Genomic DNA, 17770 nt, shown 5'->3' on the forward strand with positions numbered 1-17770 from the left:
GAAATGTGTGGAGGACAAAAGGAAATTTTGGAGGAATCACCCCCAGCTCACTAAACATAAAAGTCATGAAAGCAGAAATGCAATCGCCTGCGGCCACACCACCTTGACTAAGCCTGATCTCGTCTGATCTCAGAAGCTAAGCAATGTTGGGCTTGGTTAGTACTTGGATGGGAGACCACCTGGGAATATCAAGTGCTGCAGGCATTACATTTTTGTAATTACATTTTACAATTGAAATGTGTGGACGACAAAAGGAAATTTTGGAGGAATCACCCCCAGCTCACTAAACATAAAAGTCATGAAAGCAGAAATGCAAACGCCTGCGGCCACACCACCTTGAATAAGCCTGATCTCGTCTGATCTCAGAAGCTAAGCAATGTTGGGCTTGGTTAGTACTTGGATGGGAGACCACCTGGGAATATCAAGTGCTGCAGGCATTACATTTTACAATTGAAATGTGTGGAGGACAAAAGGAAATTTTGGAGGAATCACCCCCAGCTCACTAAACATAAAAGTCATGAAAGCAGAAATGCAATCGCCTGCGGCCACACCACCTTGAATAAGCCTGATCTAGTCTGATCTCAGAAGCTAAGCAATGTTGGGCTTGGTTAGTACTTGGATGGGAGACCACCTGGGAATATCAAGTGCTGCAGGCATTACATTTTTGTAATTACATTTTACAATTGAAATGTGTGGAGGACAAAAGGAAATTTTGGAGGAATCACCCCCAGCTCACTAAACATAAAAGTCATGAAAGCAGAAATGCAATCGCCTGCGGCCACACCACCTTGAATAAGCCTGATCTCATCTGATCTCAGAAGCTAAGCAATGTTGGGCTTGGTTAGTACTTGGATGGGAGACCACCTGGGAATATCAAGTGCTGCAGGCATTACATTTTACAATTGAAATGTGTGGAGGACAAAAGGAAATTTTGGAGGAATCACCCCCAGCTCACTAAACATAAAAGTCATGAAAGCAGAAATGCAATCGCCTGCGGCCACACCACCTTGAATAAGCCTGATCTCGTCTGATCTCAGAAGCTAAGCAATGTTGGGCTTGGTTAGTACTTGGATGGGAGACCACCTGGGAATATCAAGTGCTGCAGGCATTACATTTTTGTAATTACATTTTACAATTGAAATGTGTGGAGGACAAAAGGAAATTTTGGAGGAATCACCCCCAGCTCACTAAACATAAAAGTCATGAAAGCAGAAATGCAATCGCCTGCGGCCACACCACCTTGAATAAGCCTGATCTCGTCTGATCTCAGAAGCTAAGCAATGTTGGGCTTGGTTAGTACTTGGATGGGAGACCACCTGGGAATATCAAGTGCTGCAGGCATTACATTTTACAATTGAAATGTGTGGAGGACAAAAGGAAATTTTGGAGGAATCACCCCCAGCTCACTAAACATAAAAGTCATGAAAGCAGAAATGCAATCGCCTGCGGCCACACCACCTTGACTAAGCCTGATCTCGTCTGATCTCAGAAGCTAAGCAATGTTGGGCTTGGTTAGTACTTGGATGGGAGACCACCTGGGAATATCAAGTGCTGCAGGCATTACATTTTTGTAATTACATTTTACAATTGAAATGTGTGGACGACAAAAGGAAATTTTGGAGGAATCACCCCCAGCTCACTAAACATAAAAGTCATGAAAGCAGAAATGCAAACGCCTGCGGCCACACCACCTTGAATAAGCCTGATCTCGTCTGATCTCAGAAGCTAAGCAATGTTGGGCTTGGTTAGTACTTGGATGGGAGACCACCTGGGAATATCAAGTGCTGCAGGCATTACATTTTACAATTGAAATGTGTGGAGGACAAAAGGAAATTTTGGAGGAATCACCCCCAGCTCACTAAACATAAAAGTCATGAAAGCAGAAATGCAATCGCCTGTGGCCACACCACCTTGAATAAGCCTGATCTAGTCTGATCTCAGAAGCTAAGCAATGTTGGGCTTGGTTAGTACTTGGATGGGAGACCACCTGGGAATATCAAGTGCTGCAGGCATTACATTTTTGTAATTACATTTTACAATTGAAATGTGTGGAGGACAAAAGGAAATTTTGGAGGAATCACCCCCAGCTCACTAAACATAAAAGTCATGAAAGCAGAAATGCAATCGCCTGCGGCCACACCACCTTGAATAAGCCTGATCTCGTCTGATCTCAGAAGCTAAGCAATGTTGGGCTTGGTTAGTACTTGGATGGGAGACCACCTGGGAATATCAAGTGCTGCAGGCATTACATTTTACAATTGAAATGTGTGGAGGACAAAAGGAAATTTGGGAGGAATCACCCCCAGCTCACTAAACATAAAAGTCATGAAAGCAGAACAGCAATCGCCTGCGGCCACACCACCTTGAATAAGCCTGATCTCGTCTGATCTCCGAAGCTAAGCAATGTTGGGCTTGGTTAGTACTTGGATGGGAGACCACCTGGGAATATCAAGTGCTGCAGGCATTACATTTTACAATTGAAATGTGTGGAGGACAAAAGGAAATTTTGGAGGAATCACCCCCAGCTCACTAAACATAAAAGTCATGAAAGCAGAAATGCAATCGCCTGCGGCCACACCACCTTGAATAAGCCTGATCTCGTCTGATCTCAGAAGCTAAGCAATGTTGGGCTTGGTTAGTACTTGGATGGGAGACAACCTGGGAATATCAAGTGCTGCAGGCATTACATTTTACAATTGAAATGTGTGGAGGACAAAAGGAAATTTTGGAGGAATCACCCCCAGCTCACTAAACATAAAAGTCATGAAAGCAGAAATGCAATCGCCTGCGGCCACACCACCTTGAATAAGCCTGATCTCGTCTGATCTCAGAAGCTAAGCAATGTTGGGCTTGGTTAGTACTTGGATGGGAGACCACCTGGGAATATCAAGTGCTGCAGGCATTACATTTTTGTAATTACATTTTACAATTGAAATGTGTGGAGGACAAAAGGAAATTTTGGAGGAATCACCCCCAGCTCACTAAACATAAAAGTCATGAAAGCAGAAATGCAATCGCCTGCGGCCACACCACCTTGAATAAGCCTGATCTCGTCTGATCTCAGAAGCTAAGCAATGTTGGGCTTGGTTAGTACTTGGATGGGAGACCACCTGGGAATATCAAGTGCTGCAGGCATTACATTTTACAATTGAAATGTGTGGAGGACAAAAGGAAATTTTGGAGGAATCACCCCCAGCTCACTAAACATAAAAGTCATGAAAGCAGAAATGCAATCGCCTGCGGCCACACCACCTTGACTAAGCCTGATCTCGTCTGATCTCAGCAGCTAAGCAATGTTGGGCTTGGTTAGTACTTGGATGGGAGACCACCTGGGAATATCAAGTGCTGCAGGCATTACATTTTTGTAATTACATTTTACAATTGAAATGTGTGGACGACAAAAGGAAATTTTGGAGGAATCACCCCCAGCTCACTAAACATAAAAGTCATGAAAGCAGAAATGCAAACGCCTGCGGCCACACCACCTTGAATAAGCCTGATCTCGTCTGATCTCAGAAGCTAAGCAATGTTGGGCTTGGTTAGTACTTGGATGGGAGACCACCTGGGAATATCAAGTGCTGCAGGCATTACATTTTACAATTGAAATGTGTGGAGGACAAAAGGAAATTTTGGAGGAATCACCCCCAGCTCACTAAACATAAAAGTCATGAAAGCAGAAATGCAATCGCCTGCGGCCACACCACCTTGAATAAGCCTGATCTAGTCTGATCTCAGAAGCTAAGCAATGTTGGGCTTGGTTAGTACTTGGATGGGAGACCACCTGGGAATATCAAGTGCTGCAGGCATTACATTTTTGTAATTACATTTTACAATTGAAATGTGTGGAGGACAAAAGGAAATTTTGGAGGAATCACCCCCAGCTCACTAAACATAAAAGTCATGAAAGCAGAAATGCAATCGCCTGCGGCCACACCACCTTGAATAAGCCTGATCTCATCTGATCTCAGAAGCTAAGCAATGTTGGGCTTGGTTAGTACTTGGATGGGAGACCACCTGGGAATATCAAGTGCTGCAGGCATTACATTTTACAATTGAAATGTGTGGAGGACAAAAGGAAATTTTGGAGGAATCACCCCCAGCTCACTAAACATAAAAGTCATGAAAGCAGAAATGCAATCGCCTGCGGCCACACCACCTTGAATAAGCCTGATCTCGTCTGATCTCAGAAGCTAAGCAATGTTGGGCTTGGTTAGTACTTGGATGGGAGACCACCTGGGAATATCAAGTGCTGCAGGCATTACATTTTTGTAATTACATTTTACAATTGAAATGTGTGGAGGACAAAAGGAAATTTTGGAGGAATCACCCCCAGCTCACTAAACATAAAAGTCATGAAAGCAGAAATGCAATCGCCTGCGGCCACACCACCTTGAATAAGCCTGATCTCGTCTGATCTCAGAAGCTAAGCAATGTTGGGCTTGGTTAGTACTTGGATGGGAGACCACCTGGGAATATCAAGTGCTGCAGGCATTACATTTTACAATTGAAATGTGTGGAGGACAAAAGGAAATTTTGGAGGAATCACCCCCAGCTCACTAAACATAAAAGTCATGAAAGCAGAAATGCAATCGCCTGCGGCCACACCACCTTGACTAAGCCTGATCTCGTCTGATCTCAGAAGCTAAGCAATGTTGGGCTTGGTTAGTACTTGGATGGGAGACCACCTGGGAATATCAAGTGCTGCAGGCATTACATTTTTGTAATTACATTTTACAATTGAAATGTGTGGACGACAAAAGGAAATTTTGGAGGAATCACCCCCAGCTCACTAAACATAAAAGTCATGAAAGCAGAAATGCAAACGCCTGCGGCCACACCACCTTGAATAAGCTTGATCTCGTCTGATCTCAGAAGCTAAGCAATGTTGGGCTTGGTTAGTACTTGGATGGGAGACCACCTGGGAATATCAAGTGCTGCAGGCATTACATTTTACAATTGAAATGTGTGGAGGACAAAAGGAAATTTTGGAGGAATCACCCCCAGCTCACTAAACATAAAAGTCATGAAAGCAGAAATGCAATCGCCTGCGGCCACACCACCTTGAATAAGCCTGATCTCGTCTGATCTCAGAAGCTAAGCAATGTTGGGCTTGGTTAGTACTTGGATGGGAGACCACCTGGGAATATCAAGTGCTGCAGGCATTACATTTTTGTAATTACATTTTACAATTGAAATGTGTGGAGGACAAAAGGAAATTTTGGAGGAATCACCCCCAGCTCACTAAACATAAAAGTCATGAAAGCAGAAATGCAATCGCCTGCGGCCACACCACCTTGAATAAGCCTGATCTCATCTGATCTCAGAAGCTAAGCAATGTTGGGCTTGGTTAGTACTTGGATGGGAGACCACCTGGGAATATCAAGTGCTGCAGGCATTACATTTTTGTAATTACATTTTACAATTGAAATGTGTGGAGGACAAAAGGAAATTTTGGAGGAATCACCCCCAGCTCACTAAACATAAAAGTCATGAAAGCAGAAATGCAATCGCCTGCGGCCACACCACCTTGAATAAGCCTGATCTCGTCTGATCTCAGAAGCTAAGCAATGTTGGGCTTGGTTAGTACTTGGATGGGAGACCACCTGGGAATATCAAGTGCTGCAGGCATTACATTTTACAATTGAAATGTGTGGAGGACAAAAGGAAATTTTGGAGGAATCACCCCCAGCTCACTAAACATAAAAGTCATGAAAGCAGAAATGCAATCGCCTGCGGCCACACCACCTTGAATAAGCCTGATCTCGTCTGATCTCAGAAGCTAAGCAATGTTGGGCTTGGTTAGTACTTGGATGGGAGACCACCTGGGAATATCAAGTGCTGCAGGCATTACATTTTTGTAATTACATTTTACAATTGAAATGTGTGGAGGACAAAAGGAAATTTTGGAGGAATCACCCCCAGCTCACTAAACATAAAAGTCATGAAAGCAGAAATGCAATTGCCTGCGGCCACACCACCTTGAATAAGCCTGATCTCGTCTGATCTCAGAAGCTAAGCAATGTTGGGCTTGGTTAGTACTTGGATGGGAGACCACCTGGGAATATCAAGTGCTGCAGGCATTACATTTTTGTAATTACATTTTACAATTGAAATGTGTGGAGGACAAAAGGAAATTTTGGAGGAATCACCCCCAGCTCACTAAACATAAAAGTCATGAAAGCAGAAATGCAGTCGCCTGCGGCCACACCACCTTGAATAAGCCTGTTCTCGTCTGATCTCAGAAGCTAAGCAATGTTGGGCTTGGTTAGTACTTGGATGGGAGACCACCTGGGAATATCAAGTGCTGCAGGCATTACATTTTTGTAATTACATTTTACAATTGAAATGTGTGGAGGACAAAAGGAAATTTTGGAGGAATCACCCCCAGCTCACTAAACATAAAAGTCATGAAAGCAGAAATGCAATCGCCTGCGGCCACACCACCTTGAATAAGCCTGATCTCAGAAGCTAAGCAATGTTGGGCTTGGTTAGTACTTGGATGGGAGACCACCTGGGAATATCAAGTGCTGCAGGCATTACATTTTACAATTGAAATGTGTGGAGGACAAAAGGAAATTTTGGAGGAATCACCCCCAGCTCACTAAACATAAAAGTCATGAAAGCAGAACTGCAATCGCCTGCGGCCACACCACCTTGAATAAGCCTGATCTCGTCTGATCTCAGAAGCTAAGCAATGTTGGGTTTGGTTAGTACTTGGATGGGAGACCACCTGGGAATATCGAGTGCTGCAGGCATTACATTTTTGTAATTACATTTTTGTAATTACATTTTACAATTGAAATGTGTGGAGGACAAAAGGAAATTTTGGAGGAATCACCCCCAGCTCACTAAACATAAAAGTCATGAAAGCAGAAATGCAATCGCCTGCGGCCACACCACCTTGAATAAGCCTGATCTCGTCTGATCTCAGAAGCTAAGCAATGTTGGGCTTGGTTAGTACTTGGATGGGAGACCACCTGGGAATATCAAGTGCTGCAGGCATTACATTTTACAATTGAAATGTGTGGAGGACAAAAGGAAATTTTGGAGGAATCACCCCCAGCTCACTAAACATAAAAGTCATGAAAGCAGAAATGCAATCGCCTGCGGCCACACCACCTTGAATAAGCCTGATCTCGTCTGATCTCAGAAGCTAAGCAATGTTGGGCTTGGTTAGTACTTGGATGGGAGACCACCTGGGAATATCAAGTGCTGCAGGCATTACATTTTTGTAATTACATTTTACAATTGAAATGTGTGGAGGACAAAAGGAAATTTTGGAGGAATCACCCCCAGCTCACTAAACATAAAAGTCATGAAAGCAGAAATGCAATCGCCTGCGGCCACACCACCTTGAATAAGCCTGATCTCGTCTGATCTCAGAAGCTAAGCAATGTTGGGCTTGGTTAGTACTTGGATGGGAGACCACCTGGGAATATCAAGTGCTGCAGGCATTACATTTTTGTAATTACATTTTACAATTGAAATGTGTGGAGGACAAAAGGAAATTTTGGAGGAATCACCCCCAGCTCACTAAACATAAAAGTCATGAAAGCAGAAATGCAGTCGCCTGCGGCCACACCACCTTGAATAAGCCTGATCTCGTCTGATCTCAGAAGCTAAGCAATGTTGGGCTTGGTTAGTACTTGGATGGGAGACCACCTGGGAATATCAAGTGCTGCAGGCATTACATTTTTGTAATTACATTTTACAATTGAAATGTGTGGAGGACAAAAGGAAATTTTGGAGGAATCACCCCCAGCTCACTAAACATAAAAGTCATGAAAGCAGAAATGCAATCGCCTGCGGCCACACCACCTTGAATAAGCCTGATCTCGTCTGATCTCAGAAGCTAAGCAATGTTGGGCTTGGTTAGTACTTGGATGGGAGACCACCTGGGAATATCAAGTGCTGCAGGCATTACATTTTTGTAATTACATTTTACAATTGAAATGTGTGGAGGACAAAAGGAAATTTTGGAGGAATCACCCCCAGCTCACTAAACATAAAAGTCATGAAAGCAGAAATGCAGTCGCCTGCGGCCACACCACCTTGAATAAGCCTGATCTCGTCTGATCTCAGAAGCTAAGCAATGTTGGGCTTGGTTAGTACTTGGATGGGAGACCACCTGGGAATATCAAGTGCTGCAGGCATTACATTTTTGTAATTACATTTTACAATTGAAATGTGTGGAGGACAAAAGGAAATTTTGGAGGAATCACCCCCAGCTCACTAAACATAAAAGTCATGAAAGCAGAAATGCAATCGCCTGCGGCCACACCACCTTGAATAAGCCTGATCTCGTCTGATCTCAGAAGCTAAGCAATGTTGGGCTTGGTTAGTACTTGGATGGGAGACCACCTGGGAATATCAAGTGCTGCAGGCATTACATTTTTGTAATTACATTTTACAATTGAAATGTGTGGAGGACAAAAGGAAATTTTGGAGGAATCACCCCCAGCTCACTAAACATAAAAGTCATGAAATGCAATCGCCTGCGGCCACACCACCTTGAATAAGCCTGATCTCGTCTGATCTCAGAAGCTAAGCAATGTTGGGCTTGATTAGTACTTGGATGGGAGACCACCTGGGAATATCAAGTGCTGCAGGCATTACATTTTTGTAATTACATTTTACAATTGAAATGTGTGGAGGACAAAAGGAAATTTTGGAGGAATCACCCCCAGCTCACTAAACATAAAAGTCATGAAAGCAGAAATGCAATCGCCTGCGGCCACACCACCTTGAATAAGCCTGATCTCGTCTGATCTCAGAAGCTAAGCAATGTTGGGCTTGGTTAGTACTTGGATGGGAGACCACCTGGGAATATCAAGTGCTGCAGGCATTACATTTTACAATTGAAATGTGTGGAGGACAAAAGGAAATTTTGGAGGAATCACCCCCAGCTCACTAAACATAAAAGTCATGAAAGCAGAAATGCAATCGCCTGCGGCCACACCACCTTGAATAAGCCTGATCTCGTCTGATCTCAGAAGCTAAGCAATGTTGGGCTTGGTTAGTACTTGGATGGGAGACCACCTGGGAATATCAAGTGCTGCAGGCATTACATTTTACAATTGAAATGTGTGGAGGACAAAAGGAAATTTTGGAGGAATCACCCCCAGCTCACTAAACATAAAAGTCATGAAAGCAGAAATGCAATCGCCTGCGGCCACACCACCTTGAATAAGCCAGATCTCGTCTGATCTCAGAAGCTAAGCAATGTTGGGCTTGGTTAGTACTTGGATGGGAGACCACCTGGGAATATCAAGTGCTGCAGGCATTACATTTTTGTAATTACATTTTACAATTGAAATGTGTGGAGGACAAAAGGAAATTTTGGAGGAATCACCCCCAGCTCACTAAACATAAAAGTCATGAAAGCAGAAATGCAATCGCCTGCGGCCACACCACCTTGAATAAGCCTGATCTCGTCTGATCTCAGAAGCTAAGCAATGTTGGGCTTGGTTAGTACTTGGATGGGAGACCACCTGGGAATATCAAGTGCTGCAGGCATTACATTTTTGTAATTACATTTTACAATTGAAATGTGTGGAGGACAAAAGGAAATTTTGGAGGAATCACCCCCAGCTCACTAAACATAAAAGTCATGAAAGCAGAAATGCAATCGCCTGCGGCCACACCACCTTGAATAAGCCTGATCTCGTCTGATCTCAGAAGCTAAGCAATGTTGGGCTTGGTTAGTACTTGGATGGGAGACCACCTGGGAATATCAAGTGCTGCAGGCATTACATTTTTGTAATTACATTTTACAATTGAAATGTGTGGAGGACAAAAGGAAATTTTGGAGGAATCACCCCCAGCTCACTAAACATAAAAGTCATGAAAGCAGAAATGCAGTCGCCTGCGGCCACACCACCTTGAATAAGCCTGATCTCGTCTGATCTCAGAAGCTAAGCAATGTTGGGCTTGGTTAGTACTTGGATGGGAGACCACCTGGGAATATCAAGTGCTGCAGGCATTACATTTTTGTAATTACATTTTACAATTGAAATGTGTGGAGGACAAAAGGAAATTTTGGAGGAATCACCCCCAGCTCACTAAACATAAAAGTCATGAAAGCAGAAATGCAATCGCCTGCGGCCACACCACCTTGAATAAGCCTGATCTCGTCTGATCTCAGAAGCTAAGCAATGTTGGGCTTGGTTAGTACTTGGATGGGAGACCACCTGGGAATATCAAGTGCTGCAGGCATTACATTTTTGTAATTACATTTTACAATTGAAATGTGTGGAGGACAAAAGGAAATTTTGGAGGAATCACCCCCAGCTCACTAAACATAAAAGTCATGAAATGCAATCGCCTGCGGCCACACCACCTTGAATAAGCCTGATCTCGTCTGATCTCAGAAACTAAGCAATGTTGGGCTTGATTAGTACTTGGATGGGAGACCACCTGGGAATATCAAGTGCTGCAGGCATTACATTTTTGTAATTACATTTACAATTGAAATGTGTGGAGGACAAAAGGAAATTTTGGAGGAATCACCCCCAGCTCACTAAACATAAAAGTCATGAAAGCAGAAATGCAATCGCCTGCGGCCACACCACCTTGAATAAGCCTGATCTCGTCTGATCTCAGAAGCTAAGCAATGTTGGGCTTGGTTAGTACTTGGATGGGAGACCACCTGGGAATATCAAGTGCTGCAGGCATTACATTTTTGTAATTACATTTTACAATTGAAATGTGTGGAGGACAAAAGGAAATTTTGGAGGAATCACCCCCAGCTCACTAAACATAAAAGTCATGAAAGCAGAAATGCAATCGCCTGCGGCCACACCACCTTGAATAAGCCTGATCTCGTCTGATCTCAGAAGCTAAGCAATGTTGGCTTGGTTAGTACTTGGATGGGAGACCACCTGGGAATATCAAGTGCTGCAGGCATTACATTTTACAATTGAAATGTGTGGAGGACAAAAGGAAATTTTGGAGGAATCACCCCCAGCTCACTAAACATAAAAGTCATGAAAGCAGAAATGCAATCGCCTGCGGCCACACCACCTTGAATAAGCCTGATCTCGTCTGATCTTAGAAGCTAAGCAATGTTGGGCTTGGTTAGTACTTGGATGGGAGACCACCTGGGAATATCAAGTGCTGCAGGCATTACATTTTACAATTGAAATGTGTGGAGGACAAAAGGAAATTTTGGAGGAATCACCCCCAGCTCACTAAACATAAAAGTCATGAAAGCAGAAATGCAATCGCATGCGGCCACACCACCTTGAATAAGCCTGATCTCGTCTGATCTCAGAAGCTAAGCAATGTTGGGCTTGGTTAGTACTTGGATGGGAGACCACCTGGGAATATCAAGTGCTGCAGGCATTACATTTTACAATTGAAATGTGTGGAGGACAAAAGGAAATTTTGGAGGAATCACCCCCAGCTCACTAAACATAAAAGTCATGAAAGCAGAAAAGCAATCGCCTGCGGCCACACCACCTTGAATAAGCCTGATCTCGTCTGATCTCAGAAGCTAAGCAATGTTGGGCTTGGTTAGTACTTGGATGGGAGACCACCTGGGAATATCAAGTGCTGCAGCATTACATTTTAGTAATTACATTTTACAATTGAAATGTGTGGAGGACAAAAGGAAATTTTGGAGGAATCACCCCCAGCTCACTAAACATAAAAGTCATGAAAGCTAAACTGCAATCGCCTGCGGCCACACCACCTTGAATAAGCCTGATCTCGTCTGATCTCAGAAGCTAAGCAATGTTGGGCTTGGTTAGTACTTGGATGGGAGACCACCTGGGAATATCAAGTGCTGCAGGCATTACATTTTTGTAATTACATTTTACAATTGAAATGTGTGGAGGACAAAAGGAAATTTTGGAGGAATCACCCCCAGCTCACTAAACATAAAAGTCATGAAAGCAGAAATGCAATCGCCTGCGGCCACACCACCTTGAATAAGCCTGATCTCGTCTGATCTCAGAAGCTAAGCAATGTTGGGCTTGGTTAGTACTTGGATGGGAGACCACCTGGGAATATCAAGTGCTGCAGGCATTACATTTTTGTAATTACATTTTACAATTGAAATGTGTGGAGGACAAAAGGAAATTTTGGAGGAATCACCCCCAGCTCACTAAACATAAAAGTCATGAAAGCAGAAATGCAATCGCCTGCGGCCACACCACCTTGAATAAGCCTGATCTCGTCTGATCTCAGAAGCTAAGCAATGTTGGGCTTGGTTAGTACTTGGATGGGAGACCACCTGGGAATATCAAGTGCTGCAGGCATTACATTTTACAATTGAAATGTGTGGAGGACAAAAGGAAATTTTGGAGGAATCACCCCCAGCTCACTAAACATAAAAGTCATGAAAGCAGTAATGCAATCGCCTGCGGCCACACCACCTTGAATAAACCTGATCTCGTCTGATCTCAGAAGCTAAGCAATGTTGGGCTTGGTTAGTACTTGGATGGGAGACCACCTGGGAATATCAAGTGCTGCAGGCATTACATTTTACAATTGAAATGTGTGGAGGACAAAAGGAAATTTTGGAGGAATCACCCCCAGCTCACTAAACATAAAAGTCATGAAAGCAGAAATGCAATCGCCTGCGGCCACACCACCTTGAATAAGCCTGATCTCGTCTGATCTCAGAAGCTAAGCAATGTTGGGCTTGGTTAGTACTTGGATGGGAGACCACCTGGGAATATCAAGTGCTGCAGGCATTACATTTTTGTAATTACATTTTACAATTGAAATGTGTGGAGGACAAAAGGAAATTTTGGAGGAATCACCCCCAGCTCACTAAACATAAAAGTCATGAAAGCAGAAATGCAATCGCCTGCGGCCACACCACCTTGAATAAGCCTGATCTCGTCTGATCTCAGAAGCTAAGCAATGTTGGGCTTGGTTAGTACTTGGATGGGAGACCACCTGGGAATATCAAGTGCTGCAGGCATTACATTTTTGTAATTACATTTTACAATTGAAATGTGTGGAGGACAAAAGGAAATTTTGGAGGAATCACCCCCAGCTCACTAAACATAAAAGTCATGAAAGCAGAAATGCAATCGCCTGCGGCCACACCACCTTGAATAAGCCTGATCTCGTCTGATCTCAGAAGCTAAGCAATGTTGGGCTTGGTTAGTACTTGGATGGGAGACCACCTGGGAATATCAAGTGCTGCAGGCATTACATTTTACAATTGAAATGTGTGGAGGACAAAAGGAAATTTTGGAGGAATCACCCCCAGCTCACTAAACATAAAAGTCATGAAAGCAGAAATGCAATCGCCTGCGGCCACACCACCTTGAATAAGCCTGATCTCGTCTGATCTCAGAAGCTAAGCAATGTTGGGCTTGGTTAGTACTTGGATGGGAGACCACCTGGGAATATCAAGTGCTGCAGGCATTACATTTTACAATTGAAATGTGTGGAGGACAAAAGGAAATTTTGGAGGAATCACCCCCAGCTCACTAAACATAAAAGTCATGAAAGCAGAAATGCAATCGCCTGCGGCCACACCCACCTTGAATAAGCCTGATCTCGTCTGATCTCAGAAGCTAAGCAATGTTGGGCTTGGTTAGTACTTGGATGGGAGACCACCTGGGAATATCAAGTGCTGCAGGCATTACATTTTAGTAATTACATTTTACAATTGAAATGTGTGGAGGACAAAAGGAAATTTTGGAGGAATCACCCCCAGCTCACTAAACATAAAAGTCATGAAAGCAGAAATGCAATCGCCTGCGGCCACACCACCTTGAATAAGCCTGATCTCGTCTGATCTCAGAAGCTAAGCAATGTTGGGCTTGGTTAGTACTTGGATGGGAGACCACCTGGGAATATCAAGTGCTGCAGGCATTACATTTTTGTAATTACATTTTACAATTGAAATGTGTGGAGGACAAAAGGAAATTTTGGAGGAATCACCCCCAGCTCACTAAACATAAAAGTCATGAAAGCAGAAATGCAATCGCCTGCGGCCACACCACCTTGAATAAGCCTGATCTCGTCTGATCTCAGAAGCTAAGCAATGTTGGGCTTGGTTAGTACTTGGATGGGAGACCACCTGGGAATATCAAGTGCTGCAGGCATTACATTTTTGTAATTACATTTTACAATTGAAATGTGTGGAGGACAAAAGGAAATTTTGGAGGAATCACCCCCAGCTCACTAAACATAAAAGTCATGAAAGCAGAAATACAATCGCCTGCGGCCACACCACCTTGAATAAGCCTGATCTCGTCTGATCTCAGAAGCTAAGCAATGTTGGGCTTGGTTAGTACTTGGATGGGAGACCACCTGGGGAATATCAAGTGCTGCAGGCATTACATTTTACAATTGAAATGTGTGGAGGACAAAAGGAAATTTTGGAGGAATCACCCCCAGCTCACTAAACATAAAAGTCATGAAAGCAGAAATGCAATCGCCTGCGGCCACACCACCTTGAATAAGCCTGATCTCGTCTGATCTCAGAAGCTAAGCAATGTTGGGCTTGGTTAGTACTTGGATGGGAGACCACCTGGGAATATCAAGTGCTGCAGGCATTACATTTTACAATTGAAATGTGTGGAGGACAAAAGGAAATTTTGGAGGAATCACCCCCAGCTCACTAAACACATAAAAGTCATGAAAGCAGAAATGCAATCGCCTGCGGCCACACCACCTTGAATAAGCCTGATCTCGTCTGATCTCAGAAGCTAAGCAATGTTGGGCTTGGTAGTACTTGGATGGGAGACCACCTGGGAATATCAAGTGCTGCAGGCATTACATTTTACAATTGAAATGTGTGGAGGACAAAAGGAAATTTTGGAGGAATCACCCCCAGCTCACTAAACATAAAAGTCATGAAAGCAGAAATGCAATCGCCTGCGGCCACACCACCTTGAATAAGCCTGATCTCGTCTGATCTCAGAAGCTAAGCAATGTTGGGCTTGGTTAGTACTTGGATGGGAGACCACCTGGGAATATCAAGTGCTGCAGGCATTACATTTTACAATTGAAATGTGTGGAGGACAAAAGGAAATTTTGGAGGAATCACCCCCAGCTCACTAAACATAAAAGTCATGAAAGCAGAAATGCAATCGCCTGCGGCCACACCACCTTGAATAAGCCTGATCTCGTCTGATCTCAGAAGCTAAGCAATGTTGGGCTTGGTTAGTACTTGGATGGGAGACCACCTGGGAATATCAAGTGCTGCAGGCATTACATTTTACAATTGAAATGTGTGGAGGACAAAAGGAAATTTTGGAGGAATCACCCCCAGCTCACTAAACATAAAAGTCATGAAAGCAGAAATGCAATCGCCTGCGGCCACACCACCTTGAATAAGCCTGATCTCGTCTGATCTCAGAAGCTAAGCAATGTTGGGCTTGGTTAGTACTTGGATGGGAGACCACCTGGGAATATCAAGTGCTGCAGGCATTACATTTTTGTAATTACATTTTACAATTGAAATGTGTGGAGGACAAAAGGAAATTTTGGAGGAATCACCCCCAGCTCACTAAACATAAAAGTCATGAAAGCAGAAATGCAATCGCCTGCGGCCACACCACCTTGAATAAGCCTGATCTCGTCTGATCTCAGAAGCTAAGCAATGTTGGGCTTGGTTAGTACTTGGATGGGAGACCACCTGGGAATATCAAGTGCTGCAGGCATTACATTTTTGTAATTACATTTTACAATTGAAATGTGTGGAGGACAAAAGGAAATTTTGGAGGAATCACCCCCAGCTCACTAAACATAAAAGTCATGAAAGCAGAATGCAATCGCCTGCGGCCACACCACCTTGAATAAGCCTGATCTCGTCTGATCTCAGAAGCTAAGCAATGTTGGGCTTGGTTAGTACTTGGATGGGAGACCACCTGGGAATTTCAAGTTGCTGCAGGCATTACATTTTTGTAATTACATTTTACAATTGAAATGTGTGGAGGACAAAAGGAAATTTTGGAGGAATCACCCCCAGCTCACTAAACATAAAAGTCATGAAAGCAGAAATGCAATCGCCTGCGGCCACACCACCTTGAATAAGCCTGATCTCGTCTGATCTCAGAAGCTAAGCAATGTTGGGCTTGGTTAGTACTTGGATGGGAGACCACGTGGGAATATCAAGTGCTGCAGGCATTACATTTTTATAATTACATTTTACAATAGAAATGTGTGGAGGACAAAAGGAAATTTTGGAGGAATCACCCACAGCTCACTAAACATAAAAGTCATGAAAGCAGAAATGCAATCGCCTGCGGCCACACCACCTTGAATAAGCCTGATCTCGTCTGATCTCAGAAGCTAAGCAATGTTGGGCTTGGTTAGTACTTGGATGGGAGACCACCTGGGAATATCAAGTGCTGCAGGCATTACATTTTACAATTGAAATGTGTGGAGGACAAAAGGAAATTTTGGAGGAATCACCCCCAGCTCACTAAACATAAAAGTCATGAAAGCAGAAATGCAATCGCCTGCGGCCACACCACCTTGAATAAGCCTGATCTCGTCTGATCTCAGAAGCTAAGCAATGTTGGGCTTGGTTAGTACTTGGATAGGAGACCACCTGGGAATATCAAGTGCTGCAGGCATTACATTTTACAATTGAAATGTGTGGAGGACAAAAGGAAATTTTGGAGGAATCACCCCCAGCTCACTAAACATAAAAGTCATGAAAGCAGAAAAGCAATCGCCTGCGGCCACACCACCTTGAATAAGCCTGATCTCGTCTGATCTCAGAAGCTAAGCAATGTTGGGCTTGGTTAGTACTTGGATGGGAGACCACCTGGGAATATCAAGTGCTGCAGGCATTACATTTTACAATTGAAATGTGTGGAGGACAAAAGGAAATTTTGGAGGAATCACCCCCAGCTCACTAAACATAAAAGTCATGAAAGCAGAAATGCAATCGCCTGCGGCCACACCACCTTGAATAAGCCTGATCTCGTCTGATCTCAGAAGCTAAGCAATGTTGGGCTTGGTTAGTACTTGGATGGGAGACCACCTGGGAATATCAAGTGCTGCAGGCATTACATTTTTTGTAATTACATTTTACAATTGAAATGTGTGGAGGACAAAAGGAAATTTTGGAGGAATCACCCCCAGCTCACTAAACATAAAAGTCATGAAAGCAGAAATGCAATCGCCTGCGGCCACACCACCTTGAATAAGCCTGATCTCGTCTGATCTCAGAAGCTAAGCAATGTTGGGCTTGGTTAGTACTTGGATGGGAGACCACCTGGGAATATCAAGTGCTGCAGGCATTACATTTTTGTAATTACATTTTACAATTGAAATGTGTGGAGGACAAAAGGAAATTTTGGAGGAATCACCCCCAGCTCACTAAACATAAAAGTCATGAAAGCAGAAATGCAATCGCCTGCGGCCACACCACCTTGAATAAGCCTGATCTCGTCTGATCTCAGAAGCTAAGCAATGTTGGGCTTGGTTAGTACTTGGATGGGAGACCACCTGGGAATATCAAGTGCTGCAGGCATTACATTTTACAATTGAAATGTGTGGAGGACAAAAGGAAATTTTGGAGGAATCACCCCCAGCTCACTAAACATAAAAGTCATGAAAGCAGAAATGCAATCGCCTGCGGCCACACCACCTTGAATAAGCCTGATCTCGTCTGATCTCAGAAGCTAAGCAATGTTGGGCTTGGTTAGTACTTGGATGGGAGACCACCTGGGAATATCAAGTGCTGCAGGCATTACATTTTACAATTGAAATGTGTGGAGGACAAAAGGAAATTTTGGAGGAATCACCCCCAGCTCACTAAACATAAAAGTCATGAAAGCAGAAATGC

At 43.6% G+C, this 17770-nt stretch overlaps 76 non-coding genes and 2 pseudogenes across 76 annotated transcripts; all 78 read left to right on the forward strand.

Annotated features, from left to right (window-relative positions):
• Positions 1–85: 85 nt before the first annotated feature.
• Positions 86–204, forward strand: LOC131728954 (5S ribosomal RNA). The gene has a single exon (XR_009322954.1). It is a non-coding gene; the product is annotated as a 5S ribosomal RNA (ribosomal RNA).
• A 114-nt stretch (positions 205–318) lies between these two features.
• LOC131729307 (5S ribosomal RNA) lies at positions 319–437 on the forward strand. Its single transcript, XR_009323258.1, has one exon. It is a non-coding gene; the product is annotated as a 5S ribosomal RNA (ribosomal RNA).
• Positions 438–537: 100 nt separating this feature from the next.
• LOC131729035 (5S ribosomal RNA) lies at positions 538–656 on the forward strand. The gene has a single exon (XR_009323035.1). It is a non-coding gene; the product is annotated as a 5S ribosomal RNA (ribosomal RNA).
• Positions 657–770: 114 nt separating this feature from the next.
• LOC131729559 (5S ribosomal RNA) lies at positions 771–889 on the forward strand. The gene has a single exon (XR_009323511.1). It is a non-coding gene; the product is annotated as a 5S ribosomal RNA (ribosomal RNA).
• A 100-nt stretch (positions 890–989) lies between these two features.
• LOC131729308 (5S ribosomal RNA) lies at positions 990–1108 on the forward strand. Its single transcript, XR_009323259.1, has one exon. It is a non-coding gene; the product is annotated as a 5S ribosomal RNA (ribosomal RNA).
• Positions 1109–1222: 114 nt separating this feature from the next.
• Positions 1223–1341, forward strand: LOC131729310 (5S ribosomal RNA). Its single transcript, XR_009323261.1, has one exon. It is a non-coding gene; the product is annotated as a 5S ribosomal RNA (ribosomal RNA).
• A 100-nt stretch (positions 1342–1441) lies between these two features.
• On the forward strand, positions 1442–1560 carry LOC131728955 (5S ribosomal RNA). The gene has a single exon (XR_009322955.1). It is a non-coding gene; the product is annotated as a 5S ribosomal RNA (ribosomal RNA).
• Positions 1561–1674: 114 nt separating this feature from the next.
• Positions 1675–1793, forward strand: LOC131729311 (5S ribosomal RNA). Its single transcript, XR_009323262.1, has one exon. It is a non-coding gene; the product is annotated as a 5S ribosomal RNA (ribosomal RNA).
• A 100-nt stretch (positions 1794–1893) lies between these two features.
• Positions 1894–2012, forward strand: LOC131729070 (5S ribosomal RNA). The gene has a single exon (XR_009323076.1). It is a non-coding gene; the product is annotated as a 5S ribosomal RNA (ribosomal RNA).
• Positions 2013–2126: 114 nt separating this feature from the next.
• Positions 2127–2245, forward strand: LOC131729312 (5S ribosomal RNA). The gene has a single exon (XR_009323263.1). It is a non-coding gene; the product is annotated as a 5S ribosomal RNA (ribosomal RNA).
• A 100-nt stretch (positions 2246–2345) lies between these two features.
• Positions 2346–2464, forward strand: LOC131729009 (5S ribosomal RNA). The gene has a single exon (XR_009323009.1). It is a non-coding gene; the product is annotated as a 5S ribosomal RNA (ribosomal RNA).
• Positions 2465–2564: 100 nt separating this feature from the next.
• On the forward strand, positions 2565–2683 carry LOC131729071 (5S ribosomal RNA). Its single transcript, XR_009323077.1, has one exon. It is a non-coding gene; the product is annotated as a 5S ribosomal RNA (ribosomal RNA).
• Positions 2684–2783: 100 nt separating this feature from the next.
• Positions 2784–2902, forward strand: LOC131729313 (5S ribosomal RNA). Its single transcript, XR_009323264.1, has one exon. It is a non-coding gene; the product is annotated as a 5S ribosomal RNA (ribosomal RNA).
• A 114-nt stretch (positions 2903–3016) lies between these two features.
• On the forward strand, positions 3017–3135 carry LOC131729314 (5S ribosomal RNA). Its single transcript, XR_009323265.1, has one exon. It is a non-coding gene; the product is annotated as a 5S ribosomal RNA (ribosomal RNA).
• A 100-nt stretch (positions 3136–3235) lies between these two features.
• On the forward strand, positions 3236–3354 carry LOC131728997 (5S ribosomal RNA). Its single transcript, XR_009322997.1, has one exon. It is a non-coding gene; the product is annotated as a 5S ribosomal RNA (ribosomal RNA).
• Positions 3355–3468: 114 nt separating this feature from the next.
• LOC131729315 (5S ribosomal RNA) lies at positions 3469–3587 on the forward strand. Its single transcript, XR_009323266.1, has one exon. It is a non-coding gene; the product is annotated as a 5S ribosomal RNA (ribosomal RNA).
• A 100-nt stretch (positions 3588–3687) lies between these two features.
• On the forward strand, positions 3688–3806 carry LOC131729037 (5S ribosomal RNA). Its single transcript, XR_009323037.1, has one exon. It is a non-coding gene; the product is annotated as a 5S ribosomal RNA (ribosomal RNA).
• A 114-nt stretch (positions 3807–3920) lies between these two features.
• On the forward strand, positions 3921–4039 carry LOC131728897 (5S ribosomal RNA). The gene has a single exon (XR_009322897.1). It is a non-coding gene; the product is annotated as a 5S ribosomal RNA (ribosomal RNA).
• Positions 4040–4139: 100 nt separating this feature from the next.
• On the forward strand, positions 4140–4258 carry LOC131729316 (5S ribosomal RNA). The gene has a single exon (XR_009323267.1). It is a non-coding gene; the product is annotated as a 5S ribosomal RNA (ribosomal RNA).
• Positions 4259–4372: 114 nt separating this feature from the next.
• On the forward strand, positions 4373–4491 carry LOC131729317 (5S ribosomal RNA). The gene has a single exon (XR_009323268.1). It is a non-coding gene; the product is annotated as a 5S ribosomal RNA (ribosomal RNA).
• Positions 4492–4591: 100 nt separating this feature from the next.
• On the forward strand, positions 4592–4710 carry LOC131728956 (5S ribosomal RNA). Its single transcript, XR_009322956.1, has one exon. It is a non-coding gene; the product is annotated as a 5S ribosomal RNA (ribosomal RNA).
• Positions 4711–4824: 114 nt separating this feature from the next.
• On the forward strand, positions 4825–4943 carry LOC131728961 (5S ribosomal RNA). Its single transcript, XR_009322961.1, has one exon. It is a non-coding gene; the product is annotated as a 5S ribosomal RNA (ribosomal RNA).
• A 100-nt stretch (positions 4944–5043) lies between these two features.
• Positions 5044–5162, forward strand: LOC131729318 (5S ribosomal RNA). The gene has a single exon (XR_009323269.1). It is a non-coding gene; the product is annotated as a 5S ribosomal RNA (ribosomal RNA).
• Positions 5163–5276: 114 nt separating this feature from the next.
• Positions 5277–5395, forward strand: LOC131729008 (5S ribosomal RNA). The gene has a single exon (XR_009323008.1). It is a non-coding gene; the product is annotated as a 5S ribosomal RNA (ribosomal RNA).
• A 114-nt stretch (positions 5396–5509) lies between these two features.
• LOC131729319 (5S ribosomal RNA) lies at positions 5510–5628 on the forward strand. The gene has a single exon (XR_009323270.1). It is a non-coding gene; the product is annotated as a 5S ribosomal RNA (ribosomal RNA).
• A 100-nt stretch (positions 5629–5728) lies between these two features.
• Positions 5729–5847, forward strand: LOC131729321 (5S ribosomal RNA). The gene has a single exon (XR_009323272.1). It is a non-coding gene; the product is annotated as a 5S ribosomal RNA (ribosomal RNA).
• A 114-nt stretch (positions 5848–5961) lies between these two features.
• On the forward strand, positions 5962–6080 carry LOC131729322 (5S ribosomal RNA). The gene has a single exon (XR_009323273.1). It is a non-coding gene; the product is annotated as a 5S ribosomal RNA (ribosomal RNA).
• Positions 6081–6194: 114 nt separating this feature from the next.
• On the forward strand, positions 6195–6313 carry LOC131729033 (5S ribosomal RNA). The gene has a single exon (XR_009323033.1). It is a non-coding gene; the product is annotated as a 5S ribosomal RNA (ribosomal RNA).
• A 114-nt stretch (positions 6314–6427) lies between these two features.
• LOC131729098 (5S ribosomal RNA) lies at positions 6428–6536 on the forward strand (annotated as a pseudogene).
• Positions 6537–6636: 100 nt separating this feature from the next.
• LOC131729028 (5S ribosomal RNA) lies at positions 6637–6755 on the forward strand. The gene has a single exon (XR_009323028.1). It is a non-coding gene; the product is annotated as a 5S ribosomal RNA (ribosomal RNA).
• A 128-nt stretch (positions 6756–6883) lies between these two features.
• Positions 6884–7002, forward strand: LOC131729323 (5S ribosomal RNA). Its single transcript, XR_009323274.1, has one exon. It is a non-coding gene; the product is annotated as a 5S ribosomal RNA (ribosomal RNA).
• A 100-nt stretch (positions 7003–7102) lies between these two features.
• LOC131729324 (5S ribosomal RNA) lies at positions 7103–7221 on the forward strand. The gene has a single exon (XR_009323275.1). It is a non-coding gene; the product is annotated as a 5S ribosomal RNA (ribosomal RNA).
• Positions 7222–7335: 114 nt separating this feature from the next.
• Positions 7336–7454, forward strand: LOC131729325 (5S ribosomal RNA). The gene has a single exon (XR_009323276.1). It is a non-coding gene; the product is annotated as a 5S ribosomal RNA (ribosomal RNA).
• Positions 7455–7568: 114 nt separating this feature from the next.
• On the forward strand, positions 7569–7687 carry LOC131729326 (5S ribosomal RNA). Its single transcript, XR_009323277.1, has one exon. It is a non-coding gene; the product is annotated as a 5S ribosomal RNA (ribosomal RNA).
• A 114-nt stretch (positions 7688–7801) lies between these two features.
• Positions 7802–7920, forward strand: LOC131729327 (5S ribosomal RNA). The gene has a single exon (XR_009323278.1). It is a non-coding gene; the product is annotated as a 5S ribosomal RNA (ribosomal RNA).
• Positions 7921–8034: 114 nt separating this feature from the next.
• Positions 8035–8153, forward strand: LOC131729328 (5S ribosomal RNA). The gene has a single exon (XR_009323279.1). It is a non-coding gene; the product is annotated as a 5S ribosomal RNA (ribosomal RNA).
• Positions 8154–8267: 114 nt separating this feature from the next.
• LOC131729329 (5S ribosomal RNA) lies at positions 8268–8386 on the forward strand. Its single transcript, XR_009323280.1, has one exon. It is a non-coding gene; the product is annotated as a 5S ribosomal RNA (ribosomal RNA).
• A 107-nt stretch (positions 8387–8493) lies between these two features.
• On the forward strand, positions 8494–8612 carry LOC131729226 (5S ribosomal RNA). Its single transcript, XR_009323177.1, has one exon. It is a non-coding gene; the product is annotated as a 5S ribosomal RNA (ribosomal RNA).
• Positions 8613–8726: 114 nt separating this feature from the next.
• LOC131729330 (5S ribosomal RNA) lies at positions 8727–8845 on the forward strand. The gene has a single exon (XR_009323281.1). It is a non-coding gene; the product is annotated as a 5S ribosomal RNA (ribosomal RNA).
• Positions 8846–8945: 100 nt separating this feature from the next.
• Positions 8946–9064, forward strand: LOC131729332 (5S ribosomal RNA). The gene has a single exon (XR_009323283.1). It is a non-coding gene; the product is annotated as a 5S ribosomal RNA (ribosomal RNA).
• Positions 9065–9164: 100 nt separating this feature from the next.
• Positions 9165–9283, forward strand: LOC131729004 (5S ribosomal RNA). The gene has a single exon (XR_009323004.1). It is a non-coding gene; the product is annotated as a 5S ribosomal RNA (ribosomal RNA).
• A 114-nt stretch (positions 9284–9397) lies between these two features.
• LOC131729333 (5S ribosomal RNA) lies at positions 9398–9516 on the forward strand. The gene has a single exon (XR_009323284.1). It is a non-coding gene; the product is annotated as a 5S ribosomal RNA (ribosomal RNA).
• A 114-nt stretch (positions 9517–9630) lies between these two features.
• On the forward strand, positions 9631–9749 carry LOC131729334 (5S ribosomal RNA). Its single transcript, XR_009323285.1, has one exon. It is a non-coding gene; the product is annotated as a 5S ribosomal RNA (ribosomal RNA).
• A 114-nt stretch (positions 9750–9863) lies between these two features.
• On the forward strand, positions 9864–9982 carry LOC131729335 (5S ribosomal RNA). Its single transcript, XR_009323286.1, has one exon. It is a non-coding gene; the product is annotated as a 5S ribosomal RNA (ribosomal RNA).
• Positions 9983–10096: 114 nt separating this feature from the next.
• LOC131729336 (5S ribosomal RNA) lies at positions 10097–10215 on the forward strand. The gene has a single exon (XR_009323287.1). It is a non-coding gene; the product is annotated as a 5S ribosomal RNA (ribosomal RNA).
• Positions 10216–10322: 107 nt separating this feature from the next.
• Positions 10323–10441, forward strand: LOC131729119 (5S ribosomal RNA). The gene has a single exon (XR_009323094.1). It is a non-coding gene; the product is annotated as a 5S ribosomal RNA (ribosomal RNA).
• A 113-nt stretch (positions 10442–10554) lies between these two features.
• LOC131729338 (5S ribosomal RNA) lies at positions 10555–10673 on the forward strand. The gene has a single exon (XR_009323289.1). It is a non-coding gene; the product is annotated as a 5S ribosomal RNA (ribosomal RNA).
• Positions 10674–10787: 114 nt separating this feature from the next.
• Positions 10788–10905, forward strand: LOC131729083 (5S ribosomal RNA; annotated as a pseudogene).
• Positions 10906–11005: 100 nt separating this feature from the next.
• LOC131728990 (5S ribosomal RNA) lies at positions 11006–11124 on the forward strand. Its single transcript, XR_009322990.1, has one exon. It is a non-coding gene; the product is annotated as a 5S ribosomal RNA (ribosomal RNA).
• A 100-nt stretch (positions 11125–11224) lies between these two features.
• Positions 11225–11343, forward strand: LOC131728988 (5S ribosomal RNA). The gene has a single exon (XR_009322988.1). It is a non-coding gene; the product is annotated as a 5S ribosomal RNA (ribosomal RNA).
• Positions 11344–11443: 100 nt separating this feature from the next.
• LOC131729073 (5S ribosomal RNA) lies at positions 11444–11562 on the forward strand. The gene has a single exon (XR_009323080.1). It is a non-coding gene; the product is annotated as a 5S ribosomal RNA (ribosomal RNA).
• A 113-nt stretch (positions 11563–11675) lies between these two features.
• Positions 11676–11794, forward strand: LOC131729339 (5S ribosomal RNA). The gene has a single exon (XR_009323290.1). It is a non-coding gene; the product is annotated as a 5S ribosomal RNA (ribosomal RNA).
• A 114-nt stretch (positions 11795–11908) lies between these two features.
• LOC131729340 (5S ribosomal RNA) lies at positions 11909–12027 on the forward strand. The gene has a single exon (XR_009323291.1). It is a non-coding gene; the product is annotated as a 5S ribosomal RNA (ribosomal RNA).
• A 114-nt stretch (positions 12028–12141) lies between these two features.
• On the forward strand, positions 12142–12260 carry LOC131729341 (5S ribosomal RNA). The gene has a single exon (XR_009323292.1). It is a non-coding gene; the product is annotated as a 5S ribosomal RNA (ribosomal RNA).
• A 100-nt stretch (positions 12261–12360) lies between these two features.
• LOC131728841 (5S ribosomal RNA) lies at positions 12361–12479 on the forward strand. The gene has a single exon (XR_009322841.1). It is a non-coding gene; the product is annotated as a 5S ribosomal RNA (ribosomal RNA).
• Positions 12480–12579: 100 nt separating this feature from the next.
• LOC131729342 (5S ribosomal RNA) lies at positions 12580–12698 on the forward strand. The gene has a single exon (XR_009323293.1). It is a non-coding gene; the product is annotated as a 5S ribosomal RNA (ribosomal RNA).
• A 114-nt stretch (positions 12699–12812) lies between these two features.
• Positions 12813–12931, forward strand: LOC131729344 (5S ribosomal RNA). Its single transcript, XR_009323295.1, has one exon. It is a non-coding gene; the product is annotated as a 5S ribosomal RNA (ribosomal RNA).
• Positions 12932–13045: 114 nt separating this feature from the next.
• LOC131729345 (5S ribosomal RNA) lies at positions 13046–13164 on the forward strand. Its single transcript, XR_009323296.1, has one exon. It is a non-coding gene; the product is annotated as a 5S ribosomal RNA (ribosomal RNA).
• Positions 13165–13264: 100 nt separating this feature from the next.
• LOC131729346 (5S ribosomal RNA) lies at positions 13265–13383 on the forward strand. The gene has a single exon (XR_009323297.1). It is a non-coding gene; the product is annotated as a 5S ribosomal RNA (ribosomal RNA).
• Positions 13384–13483: 100 nt separating this feature from the next.
• On the forward strand, positions 13484–13603 carry LOC131729046 (5S ribosomal RNA). Its single transcript, XR_009323047.1, has one exon. It is a non-coding gene; the product is annotated as a 5S ribosomal RNA (ribosomal RNA).
• Positions 13604–13717: 114 nt separating this feature from the next.
• Positions 13718–13836, forward strand: LOC131729347 (5S ribosomal RNA). The gene has a single exon (XR_009323298.1). It is a non-coding gene; the product is annotated as a 5S ribosomal RNA (ribosomal RNA).
• A 114-nt stretch (positions 13837–13950) lies between these two features.
• LOC131729348 (5S ribosomal RNA) lies at positions 13951–14069 on the forward strand. Its single transcript, XR_009323299.1, has one exon. It is a non-coding gene; the product is annotated as a 5S ribosomal RNA (ribosomal RNA).
• A 114-nt stretch (positions 14070–14183) lies between these two features.
• On the forward strand, positions 14184–14303 carry LOC131729066 (5S ribosomal RNA). The gene has a single exon (XR_009323071.1). It is a non-coding gene; the product is annotated as a 5S ribosomal RNA (ribosomal RNA).
• A 100-nt stretch (positions 14304–14403) lies between these two features.
• LOC131729349 (5S ribosomal RNA) lies at positions 14404–14522 on the forward strand. Its single transcript, XR_009323300.1, has one exon. It is a non-coding gene; the product is annotated as a 5S ribosomal RNA (ribosomal RNA).
• A 102-nt stretch (positions 14523–14624) lies between these two features.
• Positions 14625–14742, forward strand: LOC131729032 (5S ribosomal RNA). The gene has a single exon (XR_009323032.1). It is a non-coding gene; the product is annotated as a 5S ribosomal RNA (ribosomal RNA).
• Positions 14743–14842: 100 nt separating this feature from the next.
• Positions 14843–14961, forward strand: LOC131729350 (5S ribosomal RNA). The gene has a single exon (XR_009323301.1). It is a non-coding gene; the product is annotated as a 5S ribosomal RNA (ribosomal RNA).
• A 100-nt stretch (positions 14962–15061) lies between these two features.
• Positions 15062–15180, forward strand: LOC131729351 (5S ribosomal RNA). The gene has a single exon (XR_009323302.1). It is a non-coding gene; the product is annotated as a 5S ribosomal RNA (ribosomal RNA).
• A 100-nt stretch (positions 15181–15280) lies between these two features.
• On the forward strand, positions 15281–15399 carry LOC131729352 (5S ribosomal RNA). Its single transcript, XR_009323303.1, has one exon. It is a non-coding gene; the product is annotated as a 5S ribosomal RNA (ribosomal RNA).
• Positions 15400–15513: 114 nt separating this feature from the next.
• On the forward strand, positions 15514–15632 carry LOC131729353 (5S ribosomal RNA). The gene has a single exon (XR_009323304.1). It is a non-coding gene; the product is annotated as a 5S ribosomal RNA (ribosomal RNA).
• A 113-nt stretch (positions 15633–15745) lies between these two features.
• Positions 15746–15865, forward strand: LOC131728938 (5S ribosomal RNA). The gene has a single exon (XR_009322938.1). It is a non-coding gene; the product is annotated as a 5S ribosomal RNA (ribosomal RNA).
• A 114-nt stretch (positions 15866–15979) lies between these two features.
• LOC131728919 (5S ribosomal RNA) lies at positions 15980–16098 on the forward strand. The gene has a single exon (XR_009322919.1). It is a non-coding gene; the product is annotated as a 5S ribosomal RNA (ribosomal RNA).
• A 114-nt stretch (positions 16099–16212) lies between these two features.
• LOC131729355 (5S ribosomal RNA) lies at positions 16213–16331 on the forward strand. The gene has a single exon (XR_009323306.1). It is a non-coding gene; the product is annotated as a 5S ribosomal RNA (ribosomal RNA).
• Positions 16332–16431: 100 nt separating this feature from the next.
• LOC131729019 (5S ribosomal RNA) lies at positions 16432–16550 on the forward strand. The gene has a single exon (XR_009323019.1). It is a non-coding gene; the product is annotated as a 5S ribosomal RNA (ribosomal RNA).
• Positions 16551–16650: 100 nt separating this feature from the next.
• LOC131729356 (5S ribosomal RNA) lies at positions 16651–16769 on the forward strand. The gene has a single exon (XR_009323307.1). It is a non-coding gene; the product is annotated as a 5S ribosomal RNA (ribosomal RNA).
• Positions 16770–16869: 100 nt separating this feature from the next.
• Positions 16870–16988, forward strand: LOC131729357 (5S ribosomal RNA). The gene has a single exon (XR_009323308.1). It is a non-coding gene; the product is annotated as a 5S ribosomal RNA (ribosomal RNA).
• Positions 16989–17103: 115 nt separating this feature from the next.
• On the forward strand, positions 17104–17222 carry LOC131729358 (5S ribosomal RNA). The gene has a single exon (XR_009323309.1). It is a non-coding gene; the product is annotated as a 5S ribosomal RNA (ribosomal RNA).
• A 114-nt stretch (positions 17223–17336) lies between these two features.
• LOC131729359 (5S ribosomal RNA) lies at positions 17337–17455 on the forward strand. The gene has a single exon (XR_009323310.1). It is a non-coding gene; the product is annotated as a 5S ribosomal RNA (ribosomal RNA).
• Positions 17456–17555: 100 nt separating this feature from the next.
• LOC131729360 (5S ribosomal RNA) lies at positions 17556–17674 on the forward strand. The gene has a single exon (XR_009323311.1). It is a non-coding gene; the product is annotated as a 5S ribosomal RNA (ribosomal RNA).
• The last annotated feature ends 96 nt before the right edge of the window (positions 17675–17770 follow it).

The sequence above is a fragment of the Acipenser ruthenus genome, unplaced genomic scaffold (genome assembly GCF_902713425.1).
Source record: "Acipenser ruthenus unplaced genomic scaffold, fAciRut3.2 maternal haplotype, whole genome shotgun sequence".
NCBI classification, from domain to species: Eukaryota; Metazoa; Chordata; class Actinopteri; order Acipenseriformes; family Acipenseridae; genus Acipenser; species Acipenser ruthenus.